Genomic DNA, 14108 nt, shown 5'->3' on the forward strand with positions numbered 1-14108 from the left:
GTCTACAGTCTACAGAAGTGCAGTCTACAGACTGTACACTGTACAGTCTACAGTGGTTAGGAGTGCAGACTTCTAATCTGGTGAGCCAGGTTCAATTCTGCGCTCCCCCACATGCAGCCAGCTGGGTGACCTTGGGCTCTCCAGGGCACTGATAAAACTGTTCTGATTGAGCAGTGATATCACCCACCTCACAGGGTGTCTGTTGTGGGAAGAGGGAAGGGAAGGTGACTTAAGCCGCTTTGAGACTCCTTCGGGTAGAGAAAAGCGGCATATAAGAACCAACTCTTCTTCTTCTATATAGTATATAATAATTAATTAGATATTTATTAGATATATTTGACTGAAAATTATTTCAGTTGGGTATATAAATAATGGGAGGCAGTTTTTATGAATAAGTTGTTTTATACTACTACTACTACTACTACTACTACTACTACTACTACTACTACTACTACTACTACTACTACAATTTACATCCCACTGCTCCCAGCAAGTTGACTAGTGGTGGGTTACAGGTAAAACCCCAGATAAAAACATAAAACATCAAGTTCATATCTGGGGTTTTACCTGTAACCCACCACTAGTCAACTTGCTGGGAGCAGTGGGATGTAAATTGTATTATTATTATTATTATTATTATTATTATTATTATTATTATTATTATTATTATTATTATTATTATTATTATTAGTAGTAGTAGTAGTAGTAGTAGTAGTAGTAGTAGTAGTAGTAGTAGTTGGTCACTGCTAGATCATTTATTAGCCAGTCACCCAACATAAAAAATTAAAAGTGAAACAAAAGCAAGTGCTTTTTTTTCATTAAGGGATCACAAATAACCATAAGATACAATAAAAGGATATTGCCAAATTCTCAGCTTCTCATGATATAATAGGAGCATCCTGGGATTTAGCCACAGGGGAGTAACAGCTACACAATGCTAGTGGCATATGAATCAGGTGAAAGGATGCACCTTGTGGGAATCAGCTGGTACAGAATACTAATGGCAGCCCCAGAAACCTATTTTTGATCTACCGGAAAGACAAGCACTCAGAAAGCAAACAGCTTTTGCAGAAAAATCTGAAATGAAAAATAAATATATTGGAGGGTTAAATCCCCACCCCCACCCCGCCAGAAGCAAGTGTAGACAACGCAGTAGAATGGAGTTGTGGGCTAGAGAGCTGGTGGGGGCATAGCAGGAAGGAGGAACTGATGCCGGAAGAGAAATCACCCCCACCATGGGAAATTAGTCCCAGATTAGCCTGCCCTACCTATGGGGCACTATGCTGACAATAGGGGGGAGGAGGAAGAATGGCAAGAAGTGTTGTGGGGAGGGAGAACCAGAAAAATAGTGAGAGAGAGAGAGAGAGAGAGAGGAGTGTGGGGGGAGGACAGGAGAGCAAGCAAGGCAGAGGTAACAGGCTAGCTGCTCCAGCAAGTTTCTTGTAGGTCTCCACTCGTACTGACCTATTTCTCAGAACTGTTGCAAAAATGAGAGTATATAAAGTACTATATGCTTATATTGTTAAGTTAAAAAATTCTAAGTATTTCAATAGCAGATTGCTGATATCCTTATTATTACAGTGAGAGAGAAAATGTTAATGAGGATAAAGATGCACACAATAATACAGGGTGACATCAATTATCTTTCTACAGACTGGGGGGATAAATGTCACACCAGAATGCAGTGAGAAGATTAAAATTGCTGCACACAATAATTGCTATCACCTCTACTTAACATTCAGGATCTCTAACAATACACGAAGTGACACAGTTCTTTCCCAGAGAGTCTATACTCCAGTGGTGGATTTCTTTAATCCAATAGATATTTAATCTGGGAGCCAGCCTGAGATCCTAGCAGGGATCTTCTTACATTTTCTCATCCAGCATCCTGTGTTGCAATCTGTGAGAACCCTGTCCCCTCCTTCAACTGAAATCCTCTGGGATAGAAGGGTTACCTTTTTACTTTGGACTTAGTTGTATTAATAAGCGCCTCCTTTTACAGCCTAAATGCCAGAGGATCTAAAACTTGGGGAGTTTCGTAAAGGCACGTGGGTACATCCATGACCCTGGAAAATCCCAGGAAAGAAGAGAAAGCTTTTGCTGGAATTAGAAACTAATTAAGTGCAATCTCCTCCAGCTCAGTGGCATATTGTTCTCATCAACAACAGCCTTTTAATGCTAAGAACATCACCCAATATCCTGAGACACCCCAGAGGCGTCTACCCATCTCTAATGCATGTGTAATACAATAATATTCCTTGCTCCTGTGTTATTACTTTCTGGAACCCTTTTAAAGCTAATTTCCCTTTCTTTCAGTCCAGTTTGGGTAACAAATAGGGAACCAGGAAAAATGTGGTTCAGGCTATGTGATATCCCTCATTCATGAACCACAATCCATCATGAATTTTAGCTGCCCTCTGGCATGTTAGAGACCCCCAAATTACAAGGAATCCCAACTGACTCTTTCCAACCTGCCCACCAAAAATGGGGGAGATTGGATTTATGGGGTCCAAGTTATGGCCCTCAAAGAAGTTGCCCACAGGAAAGTGCTTTCTGTGGAAATGGCCACCTGAGTGTTTGGTAACTTCCAGTTGCACAGGATCTGTTCTAGCAGAGGATAGAACCTGCAGTAATAGGTTTAAAGTATGCAGAGAGCAATATCAACAAGCTATCAGGATAAAAAATTTTCACATAGTAGTTCAGCAGTGGAATCCACTACCTAAGGCAAGCTTTCTCAACAGGTTTCATGAAACTGTGGGGTTTCTTGATAGCCTTGGAAGGATTTACCTAATGTGTATATTTTTAGATATTTTAAAAATTTGTTAAACATTTATTGGGTGATATGACCTTATATGAAAAAGAAGAAGAAGAAGAGTTGGTTTTTATATGCTGCTTTTCTCTACCAGGGCTTTTCCTACAGTTGTCTGTTTTCTCCAGGTTTCCTTCATATTGGTATCTGGAAGTTGACATCGAATTTGTTCCTGGCTCACCAGACGTCATCTCTGAATGTCAAAACTGAGGGCCATTTCGCACGGCTTCAAAATAGCACAATGGTTGCTAATTGAAAACGCTACTAATTTGCCTTAACGCACGACGTCGCAGACAATCTGCAACACTCCTGAAACCAATCAGCAAAAAGCGCTTCGTTGTAGCGCTTTCAGGGGAATCCAGAAAAGTGGATTCACCCTCCGGATAGCGATACACTCCTGCAACCAATCTGCAACACTAGCGCTAAAGACCTGTGCGTTACCATTGTTGCGGGTTCAAAGTCCCTCCTCCTGAGCCTGTCCTCCAAACTTCCGGCGAAGCGATCGCCATTTTTTTTTCTCCGAGCGAGCGGGGATAAACGCACCAGCGAGCCTCTTTCTGTTTAGAGGCTTCCCTGGCTTCAGTCCTTCACCTTTAGTCACTAAGCACAAACCACATAAAAGCCCGTTTGCTGAAATAAAGTCCCTTTATTTTTTACACATTAATTCAGCCGAAAATCGGGCCCGTGAGAGGGGGGGGGGATTTTTTTTTTATCACTCGAGCCAGCGTGCCAACGATCATACAATCAAACGACAGCTCACATTAGGCAGCTGGATGGGTCTCTCCGTTGCAACGAATCTACCTAGATTCGTTGCTATGGGTCTGTTTTTTTTTTTTTAAACCTTTCTTAAAGGGAAAGGGGCTGTTTGGGAGCATGCTAACGGCTGCCCATTGGCTGCTTGACGGCCAGGGGCGGGACGAGCTTGGCAATAGCGCTTCCTTTCTAGCGATTTCTGCCGAGACCGGAAGCCTGTGGGAAACGCTAAAAAACGCAACTGATTCCACTACAAAGGCAGGTATGCATAACGACGAATTCCACTATTTTAAATGGCGATTTTTCATTCCGCAAACAATTTGCAACAAAGATCCCCGTGCGAAAAGGCCCTGAGAACTGGTTTTGTGTCATGCCCTTCATATTTACTTCAGAGGTGCTGGCAGCTGGTCCCACCTCCCGTACTATTTTCAGAGACACGGTTCCCGCTCCTTCCTTGTTTTTTTGCTTGCTCTCATCACCAACTTTGAAGCAGCTTTAAATCACCTTCCCTTTCCTCTCCCCACAACAGACACCCTGTGAAGTAGGTGAGGCTGAGAGAGCCTGGTCAAAACAGCTCTATCAATGCTGTGGGGAGCCCAAGGTCATCCAGCTGGCTGCATGTGGAGGAGCGCGGAATCAAACCCGGCTCGCCTAATTAGAAGCCACCACTCTTAACCACTACACTAAGCTGGCTCCCAAGGTCCCTCCCCTCCACAAACCTCACTCTCCCTAGGCTCCCCCCCAGAACTGGTTATGTCACCACACCCTGTTCCCCAAAATGACCAATGGCAGGCCTGGAAGGGTGGGAAGGGGAAGGACCTCAGGTGGGTGTGTAAACAGCTATACTTCCCAACTATATTCTCCATGATTGTGCTACTTCAGAGGTTTCTTAAAGCCTGAGGGATGTTTCAGGGGTTTCTCAATGGTAAAAAGGTTGAGAAAGGCTGGCCTAAGGAGGTGGTGAGCTCAATGACAGTTTTCAAGCAGCAGCTGGACAGATCCTGGATGCTTTAGGCTCATCCTGCATTGAGTAGTGAGTTGGATAAGATGGCCTGTATGGCCCCTTCCAACTCTATGAATCTGTCATTCTATGATTTGATACATTCCTCAGTTTGTGGTAAAAATGACTGCTTTCGAATGGTCATTTTTGACATGTGCAGGTTCAGGAGATTCAAGAGTATATAAAACAGATCCTTTTTTTGGGGGGGTAATAACTTTTATTAAAGATTTTTAAACACAACATAAAAGACAGATAATAGAATAAGAAATACAGAAAAAAGATAAATTACATAAAAAGAAAAGGTTCTGAATTTATCTATAATGAATATAAATCAAATTATTTATCAGTTGCTCTATGATTTTTCTTTAAACTCGTATCTTTCCCCTTAATTCTCAAGCCACTACACCATCAGTTCATTTTGCCTCATATCATGCAAAAAGTTTATAAGATATTTCCAATTAGCAACAATTCTCTCTAATTAAAGAAAAGAGTTTAGCCAGCTCTGCCAATTCCACCATTTTATAAATCATTCTTTTGTGGGTAATATCATTTTGTGGGTAAAATGTTTCTATTTTTGAGCATATAACAGTCTTGCTGCCACAGTCATATAAAAAAAAAACAAAATTAGGTCTCTTTATTCTTGTTCTTTATCCTTTAGTCCCAGAAGAAAACTTTCTGGTTTAATTTGTATATTAAAATCTTTAAACTCTTCTGGATTAATGCATGGATTTGTGTCCAATATTTTTGCCTTCTTACATATCCACCATAAATTATAAAATGTCCCTTCATGTTTTTTTTACATTTCTAACATACATTTGAAATATTTTTATATATTTTGAATAACCTGTCAGGTGACAAATACTGAGACATTTTATAAAAGTTTTTTTATATGTAAATTTAAGACCCCTTTAACCACATATATTCCTATTGTTCCATTTACATGTTATTGCTAAATTTTTAGCCCACTTTATCATACATTCTTTCACTCATTTTACCGCAATCTCACATTTCAAAAAGACTTTATACATGTTGGCTATAATATGTTCAACGTTTGTACACAATTCTACTTTAAATTCAGTCTTAGATTGTTCAAAAGCATGAACTTTTTGTATCTACTTTGTCTATTCTGAATCGACTGCCAATGAATTTCATTGGATATCCCTGAATTCTAGTATTTAGGGAGGGGGAGAAAAATTCTGCTCTCTCTAACTTATGCATAATTTTATAAACCTCTATCAAGTATCTCCTCAGTCATCTATTTTCTAAATAGAAAAGTTCCAGATTTATCAGCCTTTCCTCATAGGGAAGGTGCTCCAACTCCCAAATCATCTTGGTTGTGATCTTTTATACTTTTTCCAGCCCTGCTATGTCCTTTTTGAGATACAGGGACCAGAATTTATTCTACACAGTACTCCAAAGCAGCTACACATAGAATTATATAGGGGTCTTATCCTAAACGTTTGCTTGTTGTAGGCAGTGTGCTACCCATGTAAAAAAGTGATCGAAATTTACTGATTCTCCCCTCTCAGTGCAATCCCTCCCATTTTGACCTGTGTGATATTCCTGAGGGCCTTCTGAATCAAGGGTGCACCATTATAAGGGGAAGAGAAGACTGCAGCCAAAGGTACTTTTATGTCATCTACAATGGGCAGCTCAACACACTCTGTCAATAAATGGGAAGAGGGGTATCTAAAATGGGTAAGGGTATTCCTGTTCTGCTAATATTCAATATACTTTCTAAGACAGGCTAAAGCTTAAAATTGGATGCTTTTTTGGCTAGTGGTCAAAAGGTGTAAGAATGTAATATGTAAGATGCTTTCCTTAATAATACAATCTTGCACTTCAGGGCAAACAAATCAGAATATTGACCTCTTTCATACATTAGAATTAAGCATCAGACTGAGAGGTAGCTAGGAATGTAAATCTGCAAATGGCGTAGGTGTGTGGGATTTTCCTCTTTTTGTATGAAAAGTTCTTGGATTGGAGGAAGGAAAGTTCCCACTGGAAATCAGAAACGTATTGTACAAACGTATCTGTACAAATACAGGCTGAATTTACTTCTCAATAAAATAAACCTATATTCTATATTGTTGTTTTTTTAAATGGAAAAAGTCAGAAGACATTGAAAAGAACAGCTGCACAGAAATGTTAAAGAAAGTCATTAAAATGAAAGAGTATCTTTTAAATATGGGGAGAAATAATTTAATGAGAAAAACCTGGAGGGAACCTGCATTTCTGACAGCTTTAATACAACGGTATAATAAGACAGGCCAAGAAGGAATATTCAGGAGCAGCCAGTAAAAAACACACAGCAATGACAAGAAGCTAAAATCCCCCAAAGATTAGAAGTTTGCCAGAGAACTGCTCGACCACCAAAGCTGAGAAGGAAGAATCTTTGTTCCCATATCCATTGTTTTAATTAGGTTTTCAAATTAACATCTGGCACATATTTGCTGTAAATGTAATAATCCCCATATCCCCCTTTTCTTCCTTTTCAAACTAAAAATGATGAATAATGGCCAAGCTCATCATGACGATGATGGATATAAGAACAAAAAAAGGGCCCTTGTGGATCAGACCACTGGTCCATCTAGTCCAGCATCCTGTCTCACACAGTGCCCAACCAATTCCTGTGGAGGTCATAGCAGCTGATGCCTTCTCCTGATGCTGCCTCCTGGCTCTGGGATTCAGAGGTTTAATGCCTCTGAATGTGGAGGTTCATCTTAGTTACCATGGCTAGTAGCCATGAATATACTTATCTTTCATCTTATGTCCTTCTAAAGCTGTTTATTCCTGTGACCATCCTCTGGCAGTGAATTTCACATATTAATCACTCTGTGTAAACTAATATTTCCTTTTGTCTGTTCTGACCCTACTGCCTATCAGCTTCATTGAACGCCCTCAAATTTTAGTCTTTTGGGATAGGGAGAAAAATTTATCTTTGTCATGCTCTCCACCCCATGCATGTCCCCCCATTAGTCTATTTTCTCAACTGAAAAGTCCCATACTCTTCATCCTTGCCTCATAGGGAAGTTCAGACCCTGCTAGCCCATATTTGAAGCTGAGATTTTTTTGTCCGAATGTGCATAACCTTACACTTACCCGCACTAAACCACCAGGAGGGGCTGAAGCCATGGCAGAGGCCATGGCAGCACCAGCGGAGGCCCAAGGATAAGGAGGAAAAGGGGGAGGGGAGACAGAAGGGTTTTAGTGTGTGTCTGTGTGTTTGCTTGCAAGTGAGGGAGGGAGAAGGAGGAACGATGGAGGAGGTTGGGAAACCAACAGGTAAGGGGAAAATGGGAGGGGGGAAGGGAGTCTGTGTTTGTTAAGGTAACCAGATTGTCCCACTTTTGGAGGGACATCTGGGGGTACCTGGCAAATTGTATTTATGTTGAAATTTAAAAAGTATATATTACAATACTTTTTTTTGCGTTCTATGGGTTCTATGAAACTTTTTGTTACTCCAATTGACCAAATTTTTAATCAAGAACCCCTCCCTCCCCCGGTCAATGGTGTCCCGCTTTACCAATGTTAAAATCTGGTCACCTTAGTGTTTGTGTGTGTGTGTTGGTGAGTAAGGGAGGGGGGAGGAACCAAGGAGGAGGTTGGGAAACCCACAGGAGGGGGGAAGGGAGTCTCTCTGTGTATATGTGTATGAGTGTTTTCAAGGGAGGGGGGGACCCTGACCAAGTAGTCCCAGAGCAGGTATGCATTTCACATGCCCTCTGAGAGTCATACTGTCAGTAAAAAAAAAATTCAGATGAATATTTATTGATTTCTTCTGCTTTTCTTTACAATGCAAAAATAAAACATAAACATGTAACAAAGTTAAAATGGGTGAAAGGGAAGGGATGCCAAAATCTAAGGTCCATTCCACACGACTTCAAAGAAGCAGAAGGGTTGCAAATTGTAAACGCTACTAATTTGCAGTTCTGCAAGACGTCGCACACAATCTGCCACACTCCTGAAACTGTCCCGCAAAAAGTGATTCATTGTAGCGCTTAAAGGGAAATCGGGAAAAGTGGATTCACCCTCCGAAAAGCACTACACTCTTGCAAACAATCTGCAACACTAGCGAAAAAGACCTGTGCGTTCCCATTGTTGCAGTTCCAGCAAAGTCCCTCCCCTTGGCTCTCTCCTCCGAACTTCCGGTGAAGTGATCACCATTTTTTTTTCTCGGAGCGAGCAGAAAGCAACGAACCAGAGAGCCTTCATTCACCCAGCGAGGCTTCTCCAGCTACAGTCCCTCCACAGAGATGCTTTAAAGCTCCCCTAAGTCCCCAAGCACAACACAGCCCCGTTTGCCAGTTCCATTAATTTTCGGCCGAAAATCGCGCCCGTGCGGGGGGGGGGATTTTTCTTTTCACTCGGGGGACCGTGGCAACAATGAATCACCAGCTCACACACAAGCTGCCAGCTAAATGGGGCTCTCCGTTGCAATGAATTAACGCATATTCGTTGCAACGTGTGTGTGTGTGTGTTTTTAAACTTTTCTTAAAGGGAAAGGGGCTTTCCTGGAGCATGATACCAACCGCCCATTGGCTGTTCGATTGACTGATGGCCAGGGGCGGGACAAAGCACAGGAAAAATCGCTTCCTGGCTAGCGATTTTTGCAAGACTGGAAACCTGTGGGAAACGAATGAAATGCTACTGGATTCCACTAAAAAAGCAGGTATGCGTAACGCCGAGATTGCACTTTTAAAAATAGCATTTCCGCTTTGTGCGACCAATTGGCAACATTGGTCCTTGTGCGGAAACACCCTAATTGTTCCTCCTTTCCTCTTTGCAGCCAGTCTGCCAGCTCTTCACTGCCAAGAGCCCATGGTAAAAAGGAAGAGCCCATACCCCCACCCCCAGCCCCAGACTCATCTAGGCCTTCATAATCTATGGACACAAGTGAAACAAACTCAGCCACATCTGCTGCTAGTCAGTTAGCAGGATCTACCCTCACTTTTCCCCCTGCCTTGTTGGCTGTGCTATTATAATCAGTGACTGAATACTTGAAGTGGAGGCAGAAACTGTTCATGAAGATAAAGGGTATGAAACACCCTCGATTATAGTATTTATTTATTAAAACCTATATCTGTCACCTTTTCTCAAGGGTCTACTCCTTTTTATGATATAACTACACGGTGTGTTTTTTTTCTAAAATGGGGAGTTATGTTTTGAACAAAAAAAACACTATAGTTTAAAGCAGAAGCATTCATTGAAGCTCATTCTGCTCCTCACTTTAGGAGAGCTATTAAAAAGTCAGCTGATACAGCTGCGGTTGGAAGGTTCTGTTCCATTGCATTCCGTACAACATGGTGACATAGTTTCTCACTGCAGCTCCATTTGCAGACCGGGGCTGTCACAGCAGATCCCACTAGAGCTCTCTATCCACCTGGAATTGATTCAGCTGGTGCTGTGACTAATGTGGAATCAGCTACAGCAGTGCTGGCATCTGTTGGACTGTCTTTGGACCAAGCATGTGTTCCTTCAGCAGCACTTCATTTTTCTGCCTCCTTGTTAAATTTTTGCTAGCATGGCTTTGTTCTTAATGAAGGACTTTGACTTTGGAAGGAGCCTTACCGCTTAACCTTTAAAGCTCTTCTCAGTATGGAAGTTTCAAATGTTGCCGTGGCAAATTTTGACACGCGAACAGTGCCCAGAGTATCTAGTATCTAGGGTTCCCAGCTCTAATTTGGGAAATATCTGGAGACTTTGGGGTGGAGCTGTTTCCCCCTCCCTCTGTCATCATCTCTGCTGTTGCATTTGGATTGAAACATTTTAAGGGAGAAGGGGCCCTGCATGTTTTTGCCTATGCAAACACTGTTCAAGACATGTTTTACTAATATTAATCCCTTGTGTGACTAATGCTCCAGTTCTAGCCATGTGGATCCATTTGCCAGAATAAAATATGGCTGCCGCACAACAACCAAAAAAGCAGTGTTGGCAATGGGGTGTGGAATATCTGAGAAAGAGTGCTTGCACTCGAAAGCTCATGCCCTGAATAAATCTTTGTTGGTCATAAGGGTGCCACTGGACTCTGATTTTATTGTGCTACTTCAGACCAACACGGCTACCCATTTGAATCTTTCCCCCCTAGTTTTATGTCTTTTTTCCCAGTGACTCTTGCCTTCACATAAAGTGTTTAATCATTTGAGCTTCTCGGGAGAGTTCAGGCTTGATTTGATTTGGAACCTACTTATCTGTCTTTTTGGCAGTCCGCGGTATCTGTAAAACTCTCCGCCAAAATCACATTTACCAAGGACTCAACTTTCTTCCTGACAGCTTTCTTTAGTATGGCATGAATTAATTTGATCCTGGTCACTGTGACACATCCTTACACTGAACAATCTCTGAATCGTTTTATTTTCCATATATTTGTAAGCACAATCCCAATACTTTGATGGACTCTGTGTGATTTAGAATGACATTCATATGTAATAAAACATTTATGGATAGACGGTAGGTCACAACCCGCAGATGGACCATAGGACAATTTCTGGCAGACCTTCTGATTTACATTGCCAAGAATGCTGTACTAGGTGGGCCATGGTCTATTTCAGCAAATCACAATTTATGTTCTCATAAGTGAAGAAGAAGAAAAGTTAGTTCTTATATGCCACTTTTCTCTACCCAAAGAAATCTCAAAGTGGTTTACAGTCTCCTTCCCTTTCCTCTCCCCACTACAGACACCCTGTGAGGTAGGCGAGGCTGAGAGAGCCCTGATATTACTGAAGAAGAAAAGTTGGTTCTTATATTCTGCTTTTTTCTACCAGAAGGAGTCTCAAAGCGGCTTACAATTGTCTTCCCTTTCCTCTCCCCACAACAGAAACCCTCTGAGGTATGTAAAGCTAAGAGAGCCCTGGGATTACTGCTTGGTGCATGTTTGGACTTATCATCATCCCTGGGCCATCCAGACCCCCCCCCCCCCTCTCCAGATACCCTTACTAAAGGCAACTAAAGGCAAGGCAATTCCCAGTCCGGCCAATCTGTTAAGCAATAGTTACATGTTAAATGGTTAATGGTTTAAATGTTTAATAATGTTGCTACAATTCACTGAGTCCCCCCTGACCCAGTACTGTATTTCATGTTCTAATGGAACTTGTACACTGCCCTATGCTGTAAACCACCCTGTTCTGCAAGGGAGAGTGGTATAAAAATTAAATAAATAAATAAATAATATCAACTCCTGATATGTTTTTTTCCAATTGCTCCCTGTGCACTTCACTTTATAAAACCATAGGTTCTTCTTCAAAAGATTCTTGTTGGAATTTGCAAACTTTTACACTCGTTTGTATAGTTCTTCAGTCTACTGTTCCAATCCCTTTCTTTTTTTACTGTTCAATTAATGCATTCCCATGTTTATCTTTCTACATGCCTATTGTTTTTATCATGGGTTCTGCCTTCCCCCAGACATATCATTTTAGGTTGAGCCAGTAGACATGCTCACATCATCTTTGAAGTTATCGGTCACTACGAGTATTTGAGGAAGCAGAATTTAAGTCAGTCAAGCACAGACATGTGCACATGCATGCACAAGCATTTCCCCATGCATCTTAATGTGTATGGGTTGAATTTTAGAACTGTTCATAGTATTCACTGATCTTCTGTCTTACTTATCCTGTTTAGTTTGAACTATAATGTGATTTTATTTACCATGTTTATTTTCTGTACAGGAGCCAAACTGCAAAGGGGTCAACTCAACAAATGCCCATACACATGCTTTCATTATTGTGGCTCCCACCTTATGAAATCGCCTGCCCCAGGAGGTTCAAGACAACTCGCACTGTCCTGGCTTTCTGCAAACTATGCAAACCCGAATCATTCAAGAAGGCTTTTCTGCACAGAGTACGGTTGCACTGTTCAAAATTTTTGCAAAGTTACTTGGATAAATGTTTGAGGGCTGTGGTCTACACTGCTGCACTACAGCTTACTGTTAATTAGGATCCTATTATGTAATTTTGCACCACTTGTGTCATGTTAAAACTTATGCTATACTTCCGTTTCTTCTTGTGATTTCCAATCTTCTAATATTCTGATGCACTGGTTACTGAATGTCCCATTTTTCTGATTGTACTGGCTCATTATGTGTAATCTGCCTGGGGTCCTTGTGGGAAAGGCTGGTTATAAATAGCATAAATAAATACAATGAAATATTCAGCTGATGATACCATTGACATTACTGCACATTTATTGCTTTATTGCTTTTAGTGCTGGTTGATTTCATTTTATTGCTGGGTTTTTTATTAATGTAGTTTTATGGATTTTAGTCAGATGTTATTTTCTGTTTTAATTCAGTTCTTTAATGTGTTATCATGAATTTATGTATAGATTGTGTGCAGATTGAGTAGGGGGAAAAACACATCATTTTTGGTACTGCTGTTGAACAAACCATTTTTGGCTGGGGAGCCAATTATGGGACAAGAGACCCACAAGAGGGATTTAAGCTGGTTTGGACTCATGGCATCAATATGGCTTTTTTCTGGTTAGAGTTTCTTTCTTGATTCTTTTTAAAAAGATTAACAAGGAAAGATGTAGAGGACAATGGAGTTAATAGCTCCGTAGAAGAGAAAATATTGCTTGCTGCAACATGGAATAGGTTGGCCTGGGTGAAAATTCCTGCTTTCCTGCAACCATTACAGATCCAGTGAAGACCACTGGTTTAGCCTATTTCTCCCTCTCCCCATTTTGATATCTTCTGGAATTAGAGCATGCTGCAAAAGGCCTTTAGTAACAGATACTATTTTTGAAAATGTTAAGGCACCCATCTGACTGTGTCCTGTTCTGCTGACTCCAGCAGTTTACTTTGTTGCTCAGTTCAACTTTCCCAATAAGGAGCTAAATGCTTTTTGCCTGAAACACATTAACTTCTCTGATTGCTTTTCAAACAGTTAGCACATGCAGAAGAAACCTGCTGAACGTTTGCGTTTTTTTGTGATTGGTCTCAAGTGTTGTTTGTGGATGGTTTTTTTGTGATCATCCTCCCCCCCTCCACGGAGAATGTTGCCGCTATTTTATTATTTTTCTCGTTAAGGAGCTCCCCCCCCCCCCGCCGCCCTTCAGCTCCTTAATGCAAAACTAAGTTTGTCTTGTACAGCAGCTGAAAGAAACTACTGCAGATGATAAATTGTGTTGTGATGATCAATCAGAAGGTTCTTGGCTAACTGGATCTACTGTGTCATGGGGCTGGGAAAGTGATGATCTGTGTGTTTGTGTGCGTGAGAGGACAGACAGACAGACAAAAACAGACGGACACAGAACATGTTAAGGTATAATTAAGGGAGACTGTGTATAGTTACTTTGTAGCTGCTTCTGAGGCAGATTTTCCGGTCAAAAGTGCAGGCCACCACTGTGAGGTGAAGGGGGGGGGGGATTTCTGCCTTTACTCAGTCAGCCCTGGAACACTTGTGGTTGTAGATGGTCACCCCTGGGGCAGGCACAGGCTGCTAACAGCAGGTAGGGAATTCAAATTCAAATGTTAGACCTTAACGGTTTAGGGACACTAATACAATTGCCGCACAAGGCATTTTTCGCATCACAGCCCCCTACTGTTATTGG

Source organism: Paroedura picta, chromosome 1 (assembly GCF_049243985.1).
Source record: "Paroedura picta isolate Pp20150507F chromosome 1, Ppicta_v3.0, whole genome shotgun sequence".
In the NCBI taxonomy this organism is placed as follows: Eukaryota; Metazoa; Chordata; class Lepidosauria; order Squamata; family Gekkonidae; genus Paroedura; species Paroedura picta.